The sequence below is a fragment of the Suricata suricatta genome, chromosome 4 (genome assembly GCF_006229205.1).
Source record: "Suricata suricatta isolate VVHF042 chromosome 4, meerkat_22Aug2017_6uvM2_HiC, whole genome shotgun sequence".
In the NCBI taxonomy this organism is placed as follows: domain Eukaryota; kingdom Metazoa; phylum Chordata; class Mammalia; order Carnivora; family Herpestidae; genus Suricata; species Suricata suricatta.
Genome location: NC_043703.1, coordinates 98,722,322 through 98,742,817, shown reverse-complemented (window position 1 = coordinate 98,742,817; position 20,496 = coordinate 98,722,322).

Below are 20,496 nucleotides of genomic sequence, written 5' to 3'. Positions count from 1 at the left end.
ATGTCTGCTTTCTGGTAATGCCCCGTTCCTAAATTCATAAATAATGGACTGTGCATACTTGAAGGTTATCTGGATAAACACTTGTTTAGTTACATTTTACAAAACAAAAAATTTCAAAAAATAACCAAAATTTATCTGTCCTGGAAACCCTACAGAAATAAGATGAATGAACAGGACCTCTATCAGAGAATTCTGAAACTGGGAATAGACAGCATAGATAGCCATACACAGATGTCCATACATGTACAGAAACACACGGATTCAAGGAGATTTATCCATGTCTCTATGTAAAAAGCCTCATAAACAGCAGATAAAAACAGACTAAAAAACTAAGGCTTGAAGCAGCCTTTCAATTTTTAGCAAGTTATCTTCCCCCGTGTCAGAAACGGCACAACCCAATGGGAGGACCTGCCGCTTAGTGACTATTTTTTTAGGGCACGACACTAATCTGATCTATCTATGTATTTTGAGTGCCAGGGTCATATGCATTATGGTCAAAGCCCTGCCCAGGTGTGTACCTTTCAGTACCAACAAAATTGCAAGTATGAAAGTAAAGTGAAATGCTATTTATTGAATATCTCTGGTCTCCAAGTATTATGTTACTTCCTTTTGTTCTCCACACAAGTTTTTGTAATCTTAAGATTATACAAACAGAAACTACATCTGTTCACTTAATAGGTGTAGCTAATGGTGTGACGCAGAAAAGCCATTCTGTCCTAAGGGAAATATCTGCTTTCACTTTGATGTATATTAGGCAGTGATTCTCCTAATTTACTGAGTATCTACTGAGAACACAGTCAACATGAGTGAATTAATAACAACATTTTATGACCACGGTACAGATTCACAATTTCTTATTTTTAAGATACACAATTCAGAAAGTTTTGAAAAACAAGTGTTTCCCAATTCTTTTGGAAGCAGAACCTAACTTGAATATTTATTGATGCTTTTTTAAAAAAAATATATTTTGAAATGCCTGGGTGACTCAGTTCGTAAAGCATCTGACTCTTGGTTTTGGCTCAGGTCATGACCTCCTGACTGTAAGATTGAGTCCAGCATGAAACTTTGTGCTGACAGAGTGGAGCCTGCTTGGAATCCTATTTTTCCTTCTGTCACTGGCCTTCCCCTACTCACTCTCTCTCAAAAACAAATACACATTTTTAAAAAGCCATTTAAAAAAAAAAAAGAAAAGAAAAAATCACATTTCATGTAACTTCATCCATTTAGTTGTAGAAATGTTAATATCTAAGGGGTGCTACCCCAGACCCAACAAGAGCTATTACATAATAGTTTACGTTTATAATAGTTTTCCAGTCTCTAAAAAATTCTGAATGTTAAATCACATTTGGGAGAGGTGCCAATAAAGGGTGGAGGATGTGCCTGTAGGGCAGCACTGGCTTATAGGAAATTTCTGTACCTTCCTCAGTTTTCTTGTGACAATTAAACTCCTCTAAAAAAATTACGCTAGAAAAAAAAACCTGTTTGATCTCAATAGTTTCAGGTAAGGGATTTTAAAAAAAGTGTTTATTTATTTATTTAGAGAGAGCACGCACACATACATGGGGGAGGGGCAGAGAGAGAGAGAGAGAGAGCGAGAGCGAGAGTGACACAGACAGACAGAGAATCCCAAGCAGGCTCCCCACTGTTGGCACAGAGCCCAACGTGGGGCTCCATCCCACGACCCTGGGATCATGACCTGAGCCTAAATCAAGAGTAGGAATCTTAAATGACTGAGCTACCCACGCCCCTCAGACAAGGGATTTCGGATTTATACTACAAATTATTTGAAATCTTTGGACTATTTGTTTATTTAAAAACAATACTTTTCAAATGCTTTTTCTGCATCTATTGTTAGGATCATATAGTTCTTATATTTTCTTTTAAATACAGTATCCTTTCTTACTAAAACACCTCAATAAAGCCATGATAGAAAGAATATACCTAAACATCATAAAAGCCATATATGTAAAACCCACAGATAATATCATCCTCAATGGGGAAAAACTGAACTTTCCCCCTGAGATCAGGAACATGACAGATATCCACTTTCACCACTGTTGTTTAACATAGTGCTGGAAATCCTAGCATCAGCAACCAGACAACAAAATGAAATAAAATACATCAAAATTGGCAAAGAAGAAGTCAAACTTTCACTTTTCACAGATGACATGATACTCTACTTGGAAAACATGAAAGGCTTCACTAAAAAGCTGCTAGAACTGATCCACGAATTCAGCAAAGTCGCAGCATACAAAATCACTGTACAGAAATTGGTTGCATTTCTATACACCGAAAATGAAGCAACAGAAAGAGAAATCAAGAAATCCATCCCATTTACAATTATATCAAAAACCATAAAATATCTAAGAATAAACCTAACCAAAGATGTAAAGGATCTATATTCTGAAAACTATAGAAAACTTATGAAGGAAATTGAAGAAGACACAAAGGAATAGAAAAACATTCCATGCCCATGGATTGGAAGAATAAACATTTTTAAAATGTCAATACTACCCAAAGCAATGTACACATTCAATGCAGCCTCAATAAAAATTGCACCAGCATTCTTCTCAAAGCTAGAACAAACAATCCTAAAATTTGTATGGAACCACAAAAGACCCTGAATAGCCAAAGTAATGTTGAAAAAGAACACCAAAGTGGGAAGCATCACAATCCCAGATTTAGCCTCTACTACAAAGCTGTCATCATCAAGACAGTATGATATTGGCACAAAAGCAGACACATAGACCAATGGAATAGAAAACCCAGAAGCGGACCCACAAAGGTATGTCCAACTAATCTTTGACAAAGCAGGAAAGAGTATTCAAAGGAAAAAACAGAGTCTTGATAGCAAATGGTGCTGGGAGAGCTGGACAGCAACATGCAGAAGAATGAAACTTAGACCACTTTCTGACACCATTCACAAAAATAAATTCAAAATGGATGAAGGACCTGAATGTGAGACAGGAAACCATCAAAACCCTAGAGGAGAAAGCAGGGAATAACTTCTTTGACCTCAGCCACAGCAATTTCTTGCTCAACATGTCTCCAAAGGCAAGGAAACTAAAAGCAAAAATGAACTATTGGGATGTTATCAAGATAAAAAGCTTCTGCACAGCAAAGTAAATAATGAATAAAACCAAAAGACAACCTACAGAGTGGGAAAAGATCTTTGCAAAGAGCATACCAGATTAAGGGTTAGGACCCCACATCTATAAAGAACTTACTGTACTCAACACCCCAAAACCAAATAATCCAGTGAAGAAATGGGCCAAAGACATGAATAGACACTTTTCCAATGAAGACATCCAGATGGCCAACAGATACATTAAAAGATGCTAACTATCCTTCATCATCAGGGAAATACAAATCAAAACCACATTCAGATACCTCCTCAAGCCAGTCAGAGTGGCTAAAATTAACAACTCAGGAAACAAGAAATGCCAAAGAGAATGTGGAGAAAAGGAACCCCCTCACACTCTTGGTGGGAATGCAAACTGATGCAGCTGCTCTGGAAAGCAGTGAGGAGGTTCCTCAAAAAATTAAAAATAGAACTACCCTACCACTCAGCGATAGCACTATTAGGAATTTATGCAAAGGATATAAAAGTGCTGTTCACAGGGGCACATTTATAGCAGCAATTTCAACAATATTTATAGCAGCAATTTCAACAATAGCCAAATTATAGAAAGAGCTAAATGTCCATCATCTGATAAATGGATAAAAAAGACGTGGCTTATATATACAAAGAAATACTATTGGCAATGAGAAAGAATTGAATTCTGCCATTTACAGCAATGTGGATGGAACTGGAGAGGATTATGCTAAGTGAAATAAGTCAGAGAAAGACAGATGTCATGTTTTCACTCATACATGGGACTTGAGAAACTTAACAGAAGACCATTGGGGAAGGGAAGGGGGGAAAAGTTACAAACAGAGAGGGAGGGAGGCAAACCATAAGAGACTCTTAAATACAGAGAATTTAGAGTTGATGAGGGGAACGAGGGAGAGGGGAAAATGGGTGATGGGCATTGAGGAGGGTACTTGTTGGGGTGAGCACTAGGTGTTGTACATAAGTGATGAATCATGGAAATCAACCCCCAAATCAAGAGCACACTGTATATACTATATGTTAGCCAACTTAACAATAAATTATATTTAAAAAAAATAACAATACTTCCCAAGAATTAGGGTTTTCAGAGAAAAATACTCATAGTCCGAATTAGATTTTTAAAAGTTCCCATCATAAAATAAGTTGTAACTAGAGATAGTTTATCCTATCTGCCACATCCTTTGTAATTGTTTGTGAAACTACCAAAAACATTCACAAATTCAGACAAGTCCTAATCACATTATTAGTATGAGCTTGCACTCTGACATTGAGTCTCTAGAGAGTGATTGGTGTGCTGGTAAGAGCAGACTTTCTGTAGGCAACAAAGACTCATTTGGCAAATTGCTGTTTATTTTTTTCGGGATGCAGGCACAAAGGGACTGGAGGTCAAATGATTCTGAAACCAGGAATTATACTTCCCACTTAAAACCTTTGGCAATGAGACTGTGTGATGCAGGATCATAGGCTAGTGCCAGAGATCTCAAAGAGAGCAGATTCATATGGACTTGTGATGGGTATGGCATATCTCTGGAGGATCCACAGTATTTGCAGAACAAAGAAACAGTAATGATATTGGCATAACTCTGTAAGTAAAAAGGAGCTGTAGCTTTTGGGGGAGGACAGGGAGTGCTAAATGAGTAGGGCATTCCTTATCCTGAAAGGAAGAGATTTTTGAAGGTAAGCTCTACCCTCTGAAAGACATCTGAGGACCAGGTGTCCTGTGCACTAATCCACAGATTACACGGCTGTGATACCTCACCTAGAGAATCCAGGGTTGACGAAACCCTATTGATGAAAATATATACATTATCAACATTCTTATCAAAATACAAGCTTGGAATGATGTTTTGATCCTTGAACAGTCCTTTTTACCAACTCAAAAAATATAGATAGCTCATTTTCAAATAGCAACTTAGTGAAAGAGATAGTACAGGTCTCTATTTTTCTGGATATTCTTTCCCTGAAGATTTAAAATCAATTGCTAGTTTCTAAATAATTGATTAAATGTGAGTCAGTTGATACTTACATTCCCTGGTAGTAGTCCTGTGGATAATGGGTAAAAGGAATGAGAACAGCTCTAAGCGCTAGGAGCTCCATTTGCTTTGACCAAACACAGAAGAAGCTATCACAAAGGAATCTGAATTTATCTCCACAATGTAAATAATGACACTTATAGTTTCAGATAGCCTGATATTCATCCCCCCTTTTTATTTCTTTTCAGTATTCTGAGTAAATATTTTTTCAGTCAGAATCTGAAAGATAGTTCTGGAAATCCCCCAGTGATGGCTCCATTGTGATGTCAATATAAATAGGAGTTTTTCTTTGTGGTTTCCTGTGTGGCTCTTGGACCAACAGCAGTCAGCATCACCTGGGAACCTCATACAAAATTCAGGATCCATTTGAGACCTAATGATTCTAGAATTATGGAGATAGAACTTAGAAATTTATAGTCTAAAGTGCCTTTTAGGTGATTGAGGTACTGTCACCTGAAACTTGATAGGAGACTGAGGTGAAGATCAGGAAAAAACTGACTTAAGGAATCATTGGCTGGTTGAAGTTTCTGCCTGCATAATTATGTACAAGATGTTAATACCTGAGCTGAAGCCAGGGTCCCCTCATGCCTCCCTGACTAGACCCTCACCAGATGAATAGCAAACAGGTGTGTCACAGAACTACCTGGCTTCCTCCTCAGAATGAACACTCACCAAGCCATAAGGGAGGGTCCGTTTTAGTTTTTTGTTTTGCTTTATGCAGTTTTTTTTTTTCCTGCAGGATCAGGTAAGTAGCTGAAAGCAGTAAAGAGTACGGAGACTGGATATGGTGCCTTAATGTAATTAACCCAACCCTTCGGTACCACACAGATGGAGGGAATTAGCTTTGTTCTTCATTCTGTGTTCCAGCTGGTCAGAGCTTGTGTCAGAGCATATATCAACATAAGCTTTCATTATTGAGAATATATTCTTACCATCCTTCTCCCTAAAATATCTACTGGATTAAATAACACACTTAGAGACCATTTATCTACAAATATGATTTTAGGTTTTGGTAGTAACACTTTTCAGGCTGACAATGGTCCGTGGATCACACGTAGAATAGCACTGCCCCAAAACACCTGTGCATCCCTTGTTAAAAAAGCCCGGCAAATCTTCATCTAGAATTTTATTTGGTTTAGTTGGACTTTTAAATATGAATTGGTAGGTAAAAGAATAGAGCATATTTTTTCAATGGGTGTGATAGGACATAGAGTTATGTGTCTATCTGGATATACATCCCTTTTAAGCACTGGAGTTGTTTGATGGGGCCTGGAGAACAATGCATAGTGCAGATATTATTTTCTCTCTGAGTTAAAAAGTTCAAATAGTTGAGGAACACGTGGTTAGTGGTTAGAGATAACAAGACCATTCCCAAAAGATGATCCCAGTGAAGACAGCCAAATGATCTAATTTATGAGTTTGCCTAAAGAGATAGGAAGAGTAGGAAACTGGTCCATGAGAATCCAAAATGGCATACTTGGTTTACAAGACAATTCTAAGTGGAATGTATTCAGGTGTGATCTTAAAAAGAAGAGTCATATTTTTAGGACCCCAAATATTGGTTTGGCTACAGCAAGGAAAAGCTAGTATTACTTTCTCCTGAGAGAGGATTCTTACATGAGGGAGGAGACTCCCTGACACCATGCATAAATTGGGTTATGTGGAAGCTACAGTTAAAATAAAGTACAAAAATTGGGGCACCTGAGTGGCTCAGTCGGTTAAGCCTCCGACTTCGGCTCAGGTCAGATCTCATGTTCGTGGGTTCGAGCCCCGTGTCAGGCTCTGTGCTGACAGCTCAGAGCCTGGAGCCTGCTTCCGGTTCTGTGTCTCCTTCTCTCTCTGCCCCTCCCCCTCTCATGCTCTTTCTCGGTATCAAAAATAAACAAACATTTAAAAAAATTAAAAAAATAAAGTACAAAAATTTTTATTACATCATTGAAAGTAGTATAGGATGAAACATCACTGTTTTGGGCAAAAGGTAGGAGCTCTTCTCTGAGGAGGAAGATCATCACTGATTTAATCAGCACATCAGATACGTCATCCTGAATCTGAAACTGGACCTGAGATACAGGACTCAGCTATATTGGCAACAAATTTCAGATGGGGCAAAATATCTGGAAAAGTTTATTGGCATGTGGGATGCATACGTTTCATTCCTTGAAAGTCACGAGGTCTGCATCTCTGGAGAGCAAACTAGGGAGAATCCAGTATCTAATCTTCTAACTAAATGATGAGATACAGTCTTTTTAAGTTCTGTGTTTACATCTGTTTAAAGGCCCACCAGCACTTGCAGTATCATTTTGATAATTTCAGCCTATCTTCATCATGCTGAAGAGAAATAAGGACCACAATATAAAAAAGAACTTCACCATCTGGGGCCCGCATGGTAGTCAGAGGGAAACAGTGTCACAAAACCTCAAGAAAGCAAAATTCAAGAAGGCAGGTGTCATGAACTGAGTGACTCTGCATTAGAAGATTTTTCATCCTGTGTCCAACCTTGTCTGTTTTAAGTCTTCTCCTATTTAGCAGAACAACATCCGCTTATATCTGACAAGATCCAGGAAACCTGCATAACATGGTGATGAAGGTCAAATTGGCTTTTCAATTCCAATCAGAAACTAGAATTCAAGGAAAATGAATTTATCAACAAGGTGAATTCTGTCATCTTATCCACAAGCAGAGAGGTCACGTTCCCATGGTTCACCGTAAACCCATTCTACCCTACATCTATGACTACCTGATGAATGTCAGGCCTCCCTAGATGCCATCTGCCCTAGAGGACTCAGAAAAGTAGCAAGACTGAACCTACAGTGAAAACAAGCACAGAAAAAAAAAGAGAAATATTAACTCAAAAGCAAGGCAGCAGTGGACCTCTTCATTAGAGAACAAAAAGTGCTCCTACACCAACAGAAATTTTTAATTTCACAGTATTATAGAGGAGCAAAGTGGCACTTTGACAATAATATGATACCAAACAAAAGTGTACAAATTTTAATATTGCAGAGGGAGTACTATAGGTCAAATGTGGGGTCCAAATCAACTTATGGTCTAGGAAAGTAAAAACATCAATAAATGTGGTCTTTGTGTACGTTGCATGTTATATCAAGGACTTAATATATTAAAATTAAGTTGTAAATATCAATGTGAAATCATGATCTCAAAGGACTTTTCCAACTCCAACATTGAATTTTCCCCCAGCACATTATTTTTCTAGCACCAGTATTAATATATATATATATATATATATATATACAAATTTAGTCTTTAATTCTGTTTTCTACTAAAAGAAATCAGGGACCCTTGGAGAGTAGTTGTTTCCATATCCTGGTAAGAGAAATCAAGATGTTCCTGGAGTATATTATTATCATAATGTAAGTCAAGTCTAATCTAAGATGCGTGGAGAAATAAAAAAGGGGACAAGAAAGTAAAATAAATGGACACCCACTGGATAAATTCTGATAATTTGAACATATACCTAGAGTAGTTATCTTGCTTAAAAAACTATCAAAGTGATTAATAATAGATACTTTACAAAAAAAGGACAGGTTAAAATTTCCAAAAACATATATAGAAAAAGTGGAATGTTATGGGCTTGAATTATACTATTCAGTATTTGGTCAATACCTACATATGTTAACTTAGTTATATAATCCAACCCAGAAGCCCTAAATAAGTCTGTTAGACATTAAGGCAGCATTGTATATAAATGATAGGACTCTGTGCATATATATGTGATGAAATCTAACTGTATTTCAAGAGATAGAAACATGTGATTGGCTGACACTAGGAAGGCCCAACAAGAATATCAGCAGAAAAGTTCCACTTAAAAGATAAATTATTTTTGCAAACATATGGTTTCTGTCCTTCTCTGCCTGGCTTACTTCACTCAGCATGACACCCTCAAGGTAGGTCTAGCAGGAAAACAAGAGAGACCTAATGGAGAACCAGGGGGAGCGGAGGAGGGAGAGAGAGTTGGGGAGAGAGAGGGATGCAAAACTTGAGAGACTATTGAATGCTGAGAATGAACTGAGGGTTGAGGGGGAAGGGAGGGGGAAGAGGTGGTGGTGATGGTGGAGGGCACTTAAGGGGAAGAGCACTGGGTGTTGTATGGAAAACAATTTGACAATAAAATATGAAAAAAAAGATAAATTATTTTGCTGCAATTAGGTTTTTATTCTGCTATAATTAATATAATACTGAGTTGCATGCATACATAGACGCACACACATATGCACATAAATAAATTTAATGTCAATAATATTTTTGTTCTAGGTTTTTGCAGATGCTTTTGAAACTACTATTTATATTTATGCATGATTTTGGATATTTGAGATACTTAAAAGAACATAGTTTACTAGTTTTATAAGACTAATCTACTAACTTTATGAAATATATTTACAGTCATAATTTTAATTGATAGTTTTATCCATTGATTTCAAGAGTTCAAGAGAATGTGACTTATGATTTTCATTTAATACAGTCTAATTAGTTAATTTAATTATCAGAGTTTAAATATTGAAGAGAAATTAGTTCTTTAGCTACATCATGTTTTAATAATTCAACAATTGTTTACTGAATCTACAAGCCCAATTCATTGACCATAAATCAAAGTACAAAGTGTTCCTGAAGATTCTCCTGGATGCACAAAAGCACATGAGCAATAAAACCCTCTCAACAGATCTGAATCATCAAAAGTAGCTCACATGCCTTTGTAACTTCTACTTAAAAAAAGATAAGAATATAAAACATGTTTTTGGGAAATATTTTCATGAAAAGTGCTAAAAACAGATATTTCATCCTTCAAGGAGTATGTGGCTACCCTTTGGAAAATGCATGCATGTCAAACACTTCATTCATTAACTATATGGGACAAACTAAACGTTGCTAGACTCCTTGGTTAGTTTATTAAAGACATCCATCATATAATGACGCTTTCTTAATAGATTTGCACATCTGAAATGGTAATAATTTGCTAATTCTATAGCCATATCCAAATATAACCTAAATTTCCAGAAGACATGAACCAATTCTGCAAAGCAGGAACAAGCTTGCTATAGAGAAAGCAGGTGCCTTCTCCTATAGTTAGAGAATCACACAGCTAGAAGAAACCATCTTAGCCCAATAATCTTGTTTTACAAATAAGAGAATCAGCTAAGGGAAGTTGAGTAACTTATTCATGTTTTCACTTCTGTTAATAGTAGAAAACCAAATTAACATTTTATGACTCCCAATCCTATGTTTCTTTCTCCAGTGGAAGCCCTTATTTTAGTTTCTATACAGTTATCATTTGAGTTTACAAGTTTGTACTTAATGTTATTGACAAGGAAAAAACAACTACTGCGAGAAAAATATCTACTGTGAAAAAGATTGGAAATTTTCAGCACTATTAAGCCTCACTTCTTTACAGCTCTGCTCTCCTGAATTCTAGATCAAAACTCAATTATAAAAGTGAAGTGATTATAATAGTAATAGAGTTATTACTATCACTTCCACTGACAATATGACCTTAGTTTTCTTCCATGCCTTCATGTTTCTGCCATTTATCATCTGATTCCATCCCCATCTTAATTATATCATTAAGAAAAAGTTTTAGTATCCCAAAATTATTTAGGAAACTATTTAGGAGGGTGAGGGTAGCACTCTTTGAGTGTGTTGACAAACTCTAATCTCTCTGGGGCCACAGAGCTAAAAATAAATCAGAGGCAATGCCAGTTGAAAGAAAGGAGGAAGTGATAAGACCCTTGGGCAACTTATGCATTTTTGTCTATGTAAAATAAATTCAACTTAATTGTGTATGTATAAATATATGCATATTATCAAAATAGAAAGATAGATATATCCAACTCAAAGACTATGCTTATCCTTTTCACAGCTTATCTTCATTTACATAGGATGTTGTTCTTGAATAGCAATTCCTAAAGTTTGTGGTCTTTAAACTCTTAAAAATTATAGAGGAGCCCCAAAATCTTTTGTTTATGTGAACTATATATATCATACTTACCAAGTAAAATTAAGAAAGTGCAAAATATTTATTGACAAATTTAAAATAACTCTATTTCACATCAATATAGATTATAGTTTATGATAAGTAGTACACTTTCTAAAACAAAACATAATGAGAAAAATTGCAGTGTTTAAGATTTTGCAACTTTAAGGCTTGACTTAAAACAGCTAAATTCTCTATCTGCTTCTGCATCCAATCTGTTATTTTGATTAGTACATAAGAAAAAATGTGGATTCATGATAGTAGTTGGGTAAGGGAAGACTTCATAGATCCCCTGAAAGCTTCAAAGCCCATCAGGGATCCTTAGATCATGCTGTAGAACTATTGTCCAACAGTAAATAAGGAAACCAGAGCAGAACATGTTAGCTCAGACCAAGCTTCCAGATATTATGGAATGGTCTAAATAAAAATAACAACTGAATGAGCAGCACCACGTTGACTGTCTTTGGTTTCCTGTTTTGGAGATAGGTCTACCAGAATATTTCATGTTGCTGTAAGAGATCCATACCTACAATTGTCTTTTGTTCTGTGTTTGGTGCTTATGACGAACAGCCATTGTATACTTTTGTAGTTGTATCACAGTCCCTACCTATCTCTATATCCATATCTTTCTGTGCATCTATACATAACTATATCTATATCTATTGCTATCTCTGCATCTGTAGGTCTATCTCTCTATCTGTATGCTAGCATCTGTATCTATAATCAGTGGCTACAATCTATTTTAAAATAGATGTTTGCACTTTCAACAATAGCCAAATCATGGAAACAGCCTAAATGCCCATCAGCTGATGAATGGATCTAGAAAATGTGGTTTATATATACAATGGAATACTACTTGGGAATGAGAAAGAATGAAATCTGACCATTTGTAGCAATGTGGATAGAAGTCGAGGGTGTTATTCTAAGTGAAATAAGGCAGAGAAAGAGATACCATATGTTTTCACTCATATGTGGAACAGGAGAAAGTTAACAGAGGGCCATTGGGTAGGGGAAGGAGAAAAAATAGGTAAGGAGAGGGAGGGAGGCAAACCGTAAGAGACTGTTAAATACTGAGAACAAACTGAAGGTTGATGGGGTGGGGAAGAGAGGAAAATGGGTGATGGGCATGGAGGAGGGCACTTGTTGGGATGAGCGCTGGGTGTCATATGGAAACCAACTTGACAATAAACTATAAAAATAAATAAAATAAAATAGACATTTGCATGCATTTAAAACTAAAGTGCTTCTCTAATCCATATTCTGAGTTGTTCATTGGTTGGGAATAACTCTGCAAAAGTGAAGATGTAACCAAAATGAAGCGTTGAAGAATGACAGCTTAAATACATGTCATCAGTGAAGGCAAATACAGACTTTGCTCATCAAAGTCCAACATTCTCTTTAGGAGGATGGAGCAAGTCAGTGAATACAGCATAGAAAGACTTGGCTACCATGTCAAAAGCCAGGCAGGCTCATAGACTTGCTCTTTCCTTCAGGGCTTTATTATGACAACCACAATTACATGCTTTCTAGGTCTCAGTCAAGGCTGTAAGCCTTTCTGTAAAGATGAGCTATGGAAAAATCCAAGACTGCTCAGAGATTGAAACAGACTGTTCCAATTCCCTCCCACCTTCAATAGATCATACATGACAGAAAAATAGCACAGGAGTGTCTTTTCAAACCACTACCCACAGTGTCCTCCTTTCTCACACAAACACACAATCCTCACACTTAAACAACCTTGAGTCCTTTTATTTAGAGTAGCAATATCAATTCCTTAATCAAGTACTTTAAATGCTAATCTTTAAGTTTGGGACAAACACTGCCTGGTATTTCAAAATAAAGTGTATTTGTCATCGTCAGACTTGTTTGCATGAATCAAACAGCACTGTCACCATAAAGGAAGCACCGTCATGTTTTTCCTCCCTCCCTCTGCCCTTCAGGGATTCGAAGTCCTCAATATTGCAAATACATTGATGTTGACTTAAAGAGGACTCCTTTTTCCTAAAAATAGGTGGAATTTAACAACACCCCCAATTCACAATCCCTCAAATCTGTAATGGGGATCATGTACCTCTATAAACAAAGGGGAGTTGAGAGAGTGAGTGTTGAATAATTGGAGAAAACTGTCTGCAGTTTTCTTTTTTTCAATTGAGCTGACACTTGATACTTTCACTTTGTTTCTTTCTGTATGTCTTCAGAAATGCAAATAATCCATGCATGCAGGTTTTGCAAGGCACTGCTAAAGCTTGGTTGCTAATTTGTTATGTCTTTAGAAAAATATTTCTCAGCAGGTTTGGATGATATGTAAAACCTGTTCTGCCCCTGACCTTGTCTTCCTGTGGCTTTTTAGAAGATCTATGACAATGACCATGAAAAGATTCACATCAGATGTGTCTGCCCCAAAGTTTGTCTATTTGGCCTATAGGCGGTAGAATGATCTTCTTAAAACTTTGAGGACGCATTCCAGAACTTACCGTCCAAAACTGTTTTTAGCGACAGAGACAAATGTTTCTAAGAAAGATACTCAGGGTGACATCAATTAACAGCAGAGTGGATTTTCAGTTCAACCTGTCTTATAAGCACTATGTTATGTACAATAAACTAGAAGTTCAGAATAATCATTAGTTCATTCAAGAAATAGTTTCTTGTTGCTGAGCTAAATATCTGTGACCCCTCTAAGTTATTTAAGCTCTATGAACCTCAATAGAAAGCTAATTAAAAATTGCTATGCTACTTACTAGGTGTTTGACCTCAGGCAATAATAATAAACCCAACAAGAGCATTGTGTTTTGTGGTATGAAAATACATTAACATTCATTATCTTTGCCTTTTCACCCATTTTATCTGCCTTTCCCAGATAAAATACAGGTTGCCCATTTAAATATGAATTTCCTAGAAACAACAAAAATTATTTGGTGTAAGTATGTCCTAAGCATAGGCAGGCTGTATTGTTATTTGTTAAATCTGACAATTATATCTCTATTTGGAGAAGCTAGGGCTGAGAGAGGTAGGCAACTTATTTCATATCACCAGGTTTGGATCCTACTCTTTTACTTCAAATCCAGCTCGGTTTTGCTATCCTACCTCTGTGCTTAGGCTCTCTGAACCTCTGTGCTCTATTTTCAAATAAATCTAGTAGGAGAGGGTCTAAACCAGGTAACTGTGAAAGTATCTTCTACTTGTGAGAGACTATGTTCACAGAGCTCTGATGAAGGCAATACGAAACAATGTTCTACTGTTACAGATACCATCAGTTCAAGTTCTTTGGCTAATCAAGGAATACCTCTAGGCTCATTTTAGCCGAAAGAAATTCAAACATACTAGGTTGCCTACAGAAAATCCAGGAGAACCAGAGAATCAGGACTGGATGCTACAGAACCACGAGCAATCCCAAATTCACCATTATGATTGCTCAGTGAAGACCACGGTGCCATTGCCACTCAGCGCAAACTCTGCAGCTTATGCGTTCAATACTGGGGATGGAACTGTCCACTAGACACTGACTGTGGCTACCTCTGAAAGCACCACATCCCTTCACCACCCTCCATCATCTTCCCCAGGAAGGATTTCATACGTCTTCTACTTCATGGCACTCCTCTCTAAGTGGCAATCTCCATTTTTGTGTAACTGGTGTTGCCCAGGGCATGTGTGTGTGTGTGTGTGTGTGTGTGTGTGTGTGTGTGTGTGTGTGTGAACTGCCAGACAAACTAGAAAAACAAGTGTCTGTGTATAACCCTGGACATGAGTGACTCCTAGAGTGGGCAATTCCCTACATAGACATAATGTTCAAAAAAAAAACTGGGCAGCAGAGAAACTATGCTGTATGCTGACTTTAGAGACATGTCAGCATCATACTCCTGCGTCCACCACACATAGACCTGCATCAGCTGCCTTAACCAAGCTATTTTCTTTTCCTTCTTGTCAAATCCTAAGATAGTACATATTTTATACCGAGTCTTCATCCATAATAAGCTGACCCAAGGCATCAACTACTAATTGCGTATTTTGACTCTATCTACCCAAAGAGCACTGAAAGTCCTGGAAATTTCTCATATTTTCCCAGACTCCTGGATTTTATTTCATCATAGAGTAGAAACATATCCCTCTTAGAGAAATTATAGTCACTTCAAACTCCAAGATCTCAGATGAGTTATTTTGTTCCCAGTTAACATCCGGAAACACTAATAGTTGTTAATCTTTACTGTGAATTAAGATTTAAATTCAAGGTCTATAATTTTCTCTAGGTAAAGTTTTAAGTAGTCTACTCTTGGGATTCCTGTCATTTTATTACACCTCTATAAGTGACATTTTAAGTGACATGAGAAAGGTCATGAGAAAAAGACACTGTAGAACAAACATTGGTGTTTTCTGGACACCAGAGAAATCCTACCAGGACTAGCAAAGGCTGGATATCCCATATAAACTATTCAGCTAACTCATTTCTTGAGTCAAGCTCATTACCTTGCAGTTGTTCTAACCTATGTTCCTCAGAAACCCATTTCTCCCTGGTGCTAAAGAAAACAATCTTGCTCCAATGATATTTTTGGTGTTCTAAGCAAATTCATGGGTTCTACTGGGAATAAACTTCACAGAGAAGTGCATGTATATTTTGAATTTTATCTATCTCTAATGTGGGAATCTTAAAAATTGTATCTGAAGAAATGTGGGGGAAAGCAGGTAACTGGAGCTGAAGAAGATTACAACTTTTTTCTAAAGGTCTTCATTTCCCACTTAAGATGTTGTGTAGTCTTGTACTCTGCACAGAAACAAATTTGAATTCAATAGTGTTTAAGGAAAACTCCAGATTTTTTTCTAGAGCATTATTCTATCTATTTCAATTTGAATGTAAAATTAAAGGAATAATTTTTTAGGGAATTTTTTTTTCTCTATGAATAAAAAAAACCTATCTTGCAAGCTGCCCCTGGTTAATATATTATTCCTTTTGGTAGCTCTGACTCATTAAAGGGACTCTCCATTTCCTCCCACACGAGTAATATTATTTCTTGTAATAGGCCAAGTTTCTGCTAATTTCTTACCCAATAAAACATTGACTTTTTTCCCTATTTTTTCTTTTTCAGGTTAAAAACTAAGACATGTAAAAAAACTACAACAGTAAAACCTAGGTATATAGGTATACTCAATTTTCCCATTAATGATTCCCCATGAAAATCAAGTATAAGGAAATTCACAATAAACATTTTTATTCAATATCATCTTACATAGGAAACTGTGTTAAAATAAAAATCTAAATGAATCTTGAAGGCCAAAGAAGTTACTAGAAAGTAATTACTATTCTTTAATATATGAAGGAAAGTAGTTGATAACTTTTGCTTATTGGCTAGTGAAATTTCTTGAAAGAGGGAATGTGTGGTGGGAAGATGGTGGTAATGTGCTGATGAGAGATGTATTAACACCTAATGCCTTCCTTTCTTATACCCAATTACTCTCCATCCTTCATCCATTCATCTGTATAAAGTTTATAATAGTCTGACAATTTCTAGGTATGTCTTTATACACTTCAGTTGGACAACCTGATGAATGGCTCACAATGAAAAAATATGTAAGTAAATTCATTTTCCTGCCAACATATGGCATTTGGTCTTCATTTGTGAAATCATTTACTCAGAAGGAAAAACTGTTTCCATTATGGGCTCTCAGTATGAAACCAGGTAGAATTATAGAGAGTAGATGTTCTCAGTTAGCTTTATTTCTATGCAACACAGGTAACTACGAACTCAGATGTCTTTTTTTGTTAGTATTTTACTTGGATTTGCTGTATTTTCAACAAAATGTCACGAGTTTCTCAGAAAGCAATTAAAAACTCAATTCAATCACTCATACCTGTCAGTGTTAATTTTCTTATCACATGTGCCAGACATATTTATGAATATGACAATTATTTATCTCAGCAAACCTGCTTCTGTTCAAGGAGTAATGGACTAAGAATAAAGTTGCTTCATACCTTAATATGCAGTGACAGCTAACTGCACACATTTAGGTATGCAGTGCTTAGGCACTAGGGGTGGAATTTAAATGTTGGAACAAGAATCCCATTTCTCAAGTTTGGTATCTTGTTTGAACTTGTGGAGAGTTTGCCATTGATGAATTTTCTACCTAAGTAATTGTAACAATTGGGATATTTCTATTCTGGTTGTTAAATATTGAATTCAAGATATATTAGCAGCAGATTCCTCTATTTTCTTTAAATATGCTAAAGAAAGTACTGGTAGATAATAGATGAAGAGTGGGAACTATGTGCTATGTGGCTGTGGGGTATGCAGAGCAATACGGCGGTATATAGAGGTATGCAGCTGGTCTTCCTTATTTAGCATGCCCATGAAGAATAGGCAAGGGCTGATTGATTTTTAACTGCAAAGTAATGATTTCCTGGGCCTCTAAGTCATTTGTCTAACTACTCTGGCTTGGTGTTTATCATCTCACTAGAAGCAGAAGACCTGATTGAATGTGCATTTCTGAAAGCTCCAGACATTATTAAAGTCCAATTGTCAGCCTATAAATCATTCTAAGTTTTTATATTACGTGACTCTGAGGCATCCAGGCTACTAATTGCAGATTTTCTTCTAAGTCTTTTATAATAGCCCAAGTGCAATTCTCGATTCCTCTGGTGACTTAGTCTGCCTTTTAAAGACTGAATAATGTCACCATCGAGGCTGTAGAAAAAAATTTAAATTTTTTGGAAGGCCAGTCAAATTATGGTTGGCTGAAACAATCTGCCTTCTGATTTTCTAGTAATTTATAACATTAGCCATATAATTGTAACTTACATATTTCCCTTCATCCTCTAGTTCAGTTATTTCCAATGTTCTTGAATTTTTCTTATTTCCTCTAAGTTATTTACCAAATTCAGTATCCTCTTATTCAATATAACTGGGATTCAATTCAAGAAACATTTCTTGTGGCACTACTATATTTTAGGATCTATCCTAGGGGATCACTGTTTAGAGGGAAAAAAAATCTTATACAGGTGGAACACCCATAGATACATAGAACACAAAGATGCAAAGTGGTGAAGGTTCTTAACTATGAAAGCCTCTCCAGAGGCAGTTAACCCTTAGAAAGAATTCCTCTTGGGGTGCAATAGATGTAAGAACACTTCAAAGGGAACAGAGGCCAAATTTAGAGGAAAACAAGATCCATTTGGAAAACAGCGGTCAAAGCAGAAAGCCTTATAGGAAGGGAAAATCTGGGAGAGAAGCTTGAAAGAAAACCTGGTATAAGTTAAAGCCAGTTACAGACTCTTGTTGGTCCTGTTCTTTTTAACATTATCTCAGCCCTATCTATTCCTACCCACAAACCATACTGGGTCAAGTATCTGTTCCCAAGTTGCCTACTTTGGGTTTTTTTATTTCTATACTTGTCACATGCTCTCTTCTCCACGCACAAAATTTTTAACCCTTTGGGCAAAATGATGTAGCTACAATGTAGATATGATCATGGCAGTCAGTGTACCTTCAACCTGCTTCAGCCTATGTGTCCTACAATGTCATACACAGCCCTCTATGTTCCGACCCTTACCCCCTTTTCAGTTACATCTTGAGGGACTCTCCAGTTAACCATCCTTGAATTCAGCATCCTCCATACCTCTCTGAATTAGTGTGAGCTCCATATCTCAATCTGAACTCTTCTCTACCCTCTGCACATTCGTGAAAGCGGATACTCAACTCAGAAGGGCCTTCTTGGGGAATACTTTCTAGAATTCCCATTCTTGGACTAGCATGAAAGGTCAACCTCTTATTCCTCTCTGCTTCTATAGCACTCTGTGTGTATCTTAATGAAAGCATTTATCACCCTGATTCTAATTATTCTTTTATCCCTCCCTTAGCCTTTTAGTTACTTAAAGGGCTAAATAGTTCAACTAGCTAATCATTATTTTACCAGGAACTAGCAACAGCTCCTGTTCTATAACAAAGGATCAGTATACATATAAATGAATCAAGGATAATATTTAAGTCAAAGAAGATAAAATTTCAGGAAGGATTAAGCCAATAATCAGTTTAGACAGAAAAGTCAAATAGAATTAGGGTAGCAGTTATTAATGATCTTTTTAATAATAATTTCTCAAAAAATTATGGTGGGTTGAGAAGTAAGTTGGTAGTAAGGCACTCGTAACAGGAGACCTTCTATATGATATTTATGACTTGGCCTTATCAGTAAGACCAAGGGGAAGTAATTAGTAAAAAGGAAAGATTAAAAATACAACATAGAAGGGATAAATTATGGAAAAAGTTTTTTTTTAAACAAGGATAATAAGATCAAACAGCATTTGGAGAGATTTATCTTGTAGAACAAGAATATTTCTTCTTAGGTGGTAATGATATCAACTACACAGTGAAAAAACAGATAAGTAGGAGAAATAGGATTTCCTTATCCTTGATGTCTTTATTATGTGTTTCATTGGCTATCACATAATAATAGTTCAACAAATATTTGCTGAATAGATGTTAATTCTATTTTGAGAGACAGAAGATCACTATTGTGTGAAAACACAAGAGAACCAAAGATTTGGAGAATTTAGTGTAGTATATGTAAGTGGTAGCTTGGGTAAAATCAAGTTTAGCCTTTCGGAATATTTATCAAGTATCAAGTATCAAGTTAATAATGGCAATCAAATTTGATATAGACTCTGATCTACCTCTCAATCCTAGATAATGTGACTCAGACCATCTTCAGAAATTTTTGCTATTTTCCTGAATTTGTAATATACATACTAAATAAAAACAGAATTCTATTATGCAAATAGATTCAAAGGAAGTCCCCTAGTCTCCCTTTACAAACAGATTCCCAACCTTTACCCTTCCTATACAGCAATGCTAAGGCTGGTTCTAAACATTCATTATGGGGATCAAATAAGAAAATGAGTAAAAAAAGTCTTTTTAATGATTGAAGGACCTGGTTGAGGAGTCTGGCTAGAGGTTTATCGATTTTGTTTATTTTTTCAAAGAACCAACTCTTGGTTTCATTAATCTGCTCGACTGTTCTTTTGGATTCTATACTGTTTATTTCTGCCCTGATCTTTATTATTTCTTTTCCTCTGCTGGGTTTGGGGTGCTCTTGCTGCTTCCCTTCTAGTTCCAGTAGGTACTCTGTTAAATTCTGAATTTGCACTTTTTCTAGTTTGTTGAGATTGGCCTGGATTGCAATATACTTTCCTCTTAGGACTGCCTTTGCTGCATCCCAGAGATTTGGGATTGTTGTATTTTCGTTCTCGTTAGTTTCCATATATTTTTTAATTTCTTCTCTGATTGCCTAATTAACACAATCATTCTTTAGTAGGGTGGTTTTTAACCTCCACATTTTTGGAGGTTTTCCAGACTTTTTCCTGTGGTTCATTTCAAGTTGCATAG